The sequence below is a fragment of the Triticum aestivum genome, chromosome 3D (assembly GCF_018294505.1).
Source record: "Triticum aestivum cultivar Chinese Spring chromosome 3D, IWGSC CS RefSeq v2.1, whole genome shotgun sequence".
Lineage (NCBI taxonomy): Eukaryota > Viridiplantae > Streptophyta > Magnoliopsida > Poales > Poaceae > Triticum > Triticum aestivum.
In genome coordinates, this window is record NC_057802.1 from 255050283 (window position 1) to 255056282 (window position 6000).

Sequence of the window (6000 nt, forward strand, 5' to 3'; positions counted from 1 at the left end):
ATCCAACACGGTGCCGTAACTGTCCATTGATGCGTCCTCGCCTACGAATTCGCACAAACTAGCCACAAGTTGGCGGGAGGTTTGCGGTAGTCCGGACCTCCGTCACATAGGACGCCAACATCCCCGACCCACTCAAATCCCCTCTCCTGGACCACTTCCCCCCCACTCGATACCTTCTCGCTTTGCTCTGTATCCGCACCCTCCTAGTCCTACGTCCCACTATACACTACTCCGCTCGCCTCCCAGGCCTTCTTGGGCGTCTGCCCCAACGCGCCTGCTCGCCTTGGACTACGCCGCCATCCACCCCAAGTCCGCCCGCAGCCATGTATCTGACGCACCCTAGCAACGCCGTCCATGCCGAATACCACGCGCGGCAAGTGTTTGTGCCAAATGTCATTGATCTTTTTTAATATTATCATTGTTTGTTTGGAGAAAACACGATGGCTGGGTAATCGGTGTTGGAGGATGAGTTGTTGTTCCATGCATGATTGGCCAGAAGTGCGGACTTTGTAGGCATGGAGCAAGGGGGCGCGGTGTTTTGGCTATATGTGCAATCTTGGTTTCATGATAAAATCATTTCGCGCCTTACTGAAGGAAATATGCCCTAGAGGCAATAATAAAGTATTATTTATTTCCTTATATCATGATAAATGTTTATTATTCATGCTAGAATTGTATTAACCAGAAACATAATACATGTGTGAATACATAGACAAACAGTGTGTCACTAGTATGCCTCTACTTGACTAGCTCGTTAATCAAAGATGGTTATGTTTCCTAGCCATAGACATGAGTTGTCATTTGATTAACAGGATCACATCATTAGGAGAATGACGTGATTGACTTGACCCATTCCGTTAGCTTAGCACCCGATCGTTTAGTATGTTGCTATTGCTTTCTTCATGACTTATACATGTTCCTATGACTATGAGATTATGCAACTCCCGTTTACCGGAGGAACACTTTGTGTGCTACCAAACGTCGCAACGTAAATGGGTGATTATAAATGTGCTCTACAGGTGTCTCCAAAGGTACTTGTTGGGTTGGCGTATTTCGAGATTAGGATTTGTCACTCCGATTGTCGGAGAGGTATCTCTGGGCCCACTCGGTAATGCACATCACTATAAGCCTTGCAAGCATTGTGACTAATGAGTTAGTTGCGGGATGATGTATTACGGAACGAGTAAAGAGACTTGCCGCGAACGAGATTGAACTAGGTATCGAGATACCGACGATCGAATCTCGGGCAAGTAACATACCGATGACAAAGGGAACAACGTATGTTGTTATGCGGTTTGACCGATAAAGATCTTCGTAGAATATGTGGGAACCAATATGAGCATCCAGGTTCCGCTATTGGTTATTGCCGGAGAGGTGTCTCGGTCATGTCTACATAGTTCTCGAACCCGTAGGGTCCGCACGCTTAACGTTACGATGACAGTTATATTATGAGTTTATATGTTTTGATGTACCGAAGGTTGTTCGGAGTCCCGGATGTGATCACGGACATGACGAGGAGTCTCGAAATGGTCGAGACATAAAGATTGATATATTGGACGACTATATTCGGACACCGGAAGTGTTCCGGAGAAGTTTTGGATAAAACCGGAGTGCTGGAGGGGTTACCGGAACCCTCCGGGGAAGTATTGGGCCTTAGTGGGCCTTGAGGGGAGAGAGAGGGCAGCAGCTAGGAGGTGGCGTGCCCCCTCCCATGAGGAGTCCTAATTGGACTAGGGGAGGGGGGCGCAGCCCCTCTTTCCCTCTCCCTCTCCCTCTCTTTCCTTCCCCCCCTCTCTTCCTAGTTGGACTAGGAAAGGGGAGTCCTACTCCTACTAGGAGGAGGACCCCCCCCCCTCTCCTTGGCGCTCCCAAGGCAGCCGGCCTTCCCCTTGCTCCTTTATATACGGGGGCAGGGGGCACCTCTACACACAAGTTGATATACGATATTTTAGCCGTGTGCGGTGCCCCCCTCCACCATATTACACCTCGATAATACCGTTGCGGAGCTTAGGCGAAGCCCTGCGTCGGTGGAACATCATCATCGTCACCACGCCGTCATGCTGACGAAACTCTCCCTCAACACTCGGCTGGATCGGAGTTCGAGGGACGTCATCGAGCTGAACGTGTGTAGAACTTGGAGGTGCCGTACGTTCGGTACTTGATCGGTCGGATCGTGAGGACGTACGACTACATCAACCGCATTGTGATAACGCTTCCGCTGTCAGTCTACGAGGGTACGTCGACAACACTCTCCCCTCTCGTTGCTATGCATCACCATGGTCTTGCGTGTGCGTAGATTTTTTTTTGAAATTACTACGTTCCCCAACAGTGGCATCCGAGCCTGGTTTTATGCGTTGATGCTATGCACGAGTAGAACACAAGTGAGTTGTGGGCGATATAAGTCATACTGCTTACCAGCATGTCATACTTTGGTTCAGCGGTATTGTGAGATGAAGCGGCCCGGACCGACATTACACGTACGCTTACGCGAGACTGGTTTCAACGTTCGGAGCACTTGTTGCTTAAAGGTGACTGGCGGGTGTCTGTCTCTCTCACTTTAGTTGAACCGAGTGTGGCTACGCCCAGTCCTTGCGAAGGTTAAAACATCACCAACTTGACAAACTATCGTTGTGGTTTTGATGCGTAGGTAAGAACGGTTCTTGCTAAGCCCGTAGCAGCCACGTAAAACATGCAACAACAAAGTAGAGGACGTCTAACTTGTTTTTGCAGGGCATGATGTGATGTGATATGGTCAAGACATGATGTGATATAATGTGTTGTATGAGATGATCATGTTTTGTAACCGAGTTATCGGCAACTGGCAGGAGCCATATGGTTGTCGCTTTATTGTATGAGATGCAATCGCCATGTAATAGTTTTACTTTATCACTAAGCGGTAGCGATAGTCGTAAAAGCAATAAGTTGGCGAGACGACAACGATACTACGATGGAGATCAAGGTGTCGAGCTGGTGACGATGGTGATCATGACGGTGCTTCGGAGATGGAGATCACGAGCACGGTGCTTCGGAGATGGAGATCACAAGCACAAGATGATGATGGCCATATCATATCACTTATATTGATTGCATGTGATGTTAATCTTTTATGCATCTTATCTTGCTTTGATTGACGGTAGCATTATAAGATGATCTCTCACTAAAATTTCAAGACAAAAGTGTTCTCCCTGAGTATGCACCGTTGCGAAAGTTCTTCGTGCTGAGACACCACGTGATGATCGGGTGTGATAGGCTCTACGTTCAATACAATGGGTGCAAAACAGTTGCACACGCGGAATACTCGGGTTAAACTTGACGAGCCTAGCATATGCAGATATGGCCTCGGAACACGGAGACCGAAAGGTCGAGCGTGAATCATATAGTAGATATGATCAACATAGTGATGTTCACCATTGAAACTACTCCATCTCACGTGATGATCGGACATGGTTTAGTTGATTTGGATCACGTAATCACTTAGATGATTAGAGGGATGTCTATCTAAGTGGGAGTTCTTAAGTAATATGATTAATTGAACTTAAATTTATCATGAACTTAGTACCTGATAGTATCTTGCTTGTCTATGTTAATTGTAGATAAATGGCTCGTGCTGTTGTTCCGTTGAATTTTAATGCGTTCCTTGAGAAAGCTAAGTTGAAAGATGATGGTAGCAATTACACGGACTGGGTCCGTAACTTGAGGATTATCCTCATTGCTGCACAGAAGAATTACGTTCTAGAAGCACCGCTAGGTGCCAGGCCTCCTGCAAGAGCAACGCCAGAAGTTATGAACGTCTGGCAGAGCAAAGCTGATGACTACTCAATAGTTCAGTGTGCCATGTTTTACGGCTTAGAACCGGGTCTTCGACGATGTTTTGAACGTCATGGAGCATATGAGATGTTCCAGGAGTTGAAGTTAATATTTCAAGCAAATGCCCGGATTGAGATATGTGAAGTCTCCAATAAGTTCTATAGCTGCAAGATGGAAGAGAATAGTTCTGTCAGTGAGCATATACTCAAAATGTCTGGGTATAAAAATCACTTGATTCAACTGGGAGTTAATCTTCCGGATGATAGCGTCATTGACAGAATTCTTCAATCACTGCCACCAAGCTACAAGAGCTTCGTGATGAACTATAACATGCAAGGGATGGATAAGACAATTTCCGAGCTCTTCGCAATGCTAAAGGCAGCGGAGGTAGAAATCAAAAAGGAGCATCAAGTGTTGATGGTCAGTAAAACCACTAGTTTCAAGAAAAAGGGCAAAGGGAAGAAGAAAGGGAACTTCAAGAAGAACAGCAAGCAAGTTGAGAAAATATGGTCAAGACTAGTGGTTTTACTGACCAATCCGCTTACAGTAGAAACTGAGCCTGAAATATTTGCTGTTCAGGAGAAGAAATCCAAGTCTGGACCTAAGCCTGAAACTGAGTGCTTCTACTGTAAGCGGATTGGTCACTGGAAGCGGAACTGCCCCAAGTATTTGGCGGAAAAGAAGGATGGCAAGGTTAACAAAGGTATATGTGATATACATGTTATTGATGTGTACCTTAATAATACTCGCAGTAGCACCTGGGTATTTGATACTGGTTCTGTTGCTAATATTTGCAACTCGAAACAGGGGCTACGGATTAAGCGAAGATTGGCTAAGGACGAGGTGACGATGCGCGTGGGAAATGGTTCCAAAGTCGATGTGATCGCCGTCGGCACGCTACCTCTACATCTACCTTCAGGATTAGTTTTAGACCTAAATAATTTTTATTTGGTGCCAGCGTTGAGCATTAACATTATATCTGGATCATGTTTAATGCGAGACGGTTATTCATTTAAATCAGAGAATAATGGTTGTTCTATTTATATGAATAATATCTTTTATGGTCATGCACCCTTGAAGAGTGGTCTATTTTTAATGAATCTCGATAGTAGTGATACACATATTCATAATGTCAAAGCCAAAAGATGCAGAGTTGATAATGACAGTGCAACTTATTTGTGGCACTGCCGTTTGGGTCATATCGGTGTAAAGCGCATGAAGAAACTCCATACTGATGGACTTTTGGAATCACTTGATTATGAATCACTTGGTACTTGCGAACCGTGCCTCATGGGCAAGATGACCAAAACACCGTTCTCCGGAACTATGGAGAGAGCAACAGATTTGTTGGAAATCATACATACAGATGTATGTGGTCCGATGAATATTGAGGCTCGTGGCGGATATCGTTATTTTCTCACCTTCACAGATGATTTGAGCAGATATGGGTATATCTACTTAATGAAACATAAGTCTGAAACATTTGAAAAGTTCAAAGAATTTCAGAGTGAAGTTGAAAATCATCATAACAAGAAAATAAAATTCCTACGATCTGATCGTGGAGGAGAATATTTGAGTTACGAGTTTGGCCTACATTTGAAACAATACGGAATAGTTTCGCAACTCACGCCACCCGGAACACCACAGCGTAATGGTGTGTCCGAACGTCGTAATCGTACTTTATTAGATATGGTGCGATCTATGATGTCTCTTACTGATTTACCGCTATCGTTTTGGGGTTATGCTTTAGAGACGGCTGCATTCACTCTAAATAGGACACCATCGAAATCCGTTGAGACGACGCCTTATGAACTATGGTTTGGCAAGAAACCAAAGTTGTCGTATCTTAAAGTTTGGGGTTGCGATGCTTATGTGAAGAAACTTCAACCTGATAAGCTCGAACCTAAATCGGAGAAATGTGTCTTCATAGATACCCAAAGGAGACTGTTGGGTACACCTTCTATCATAGATCCGAAGGCAAGATATTCGATGCTAAGAATGGATCCTTTCTAGAGAAGGAGTTTCTCTCGAAAGAAGTGAGTGGGAGGAAAGTAGAACTTGATCAGGTAACTATACCTGCTCCCTTATTGGAAAGTAGATCATCACAGGAATCAGTTTCTGCGACACCTACACCAATTAGTGAGGAAGTTAATGATAATGATCATGAAACTTCAGATCAAGTTATTACTGAAC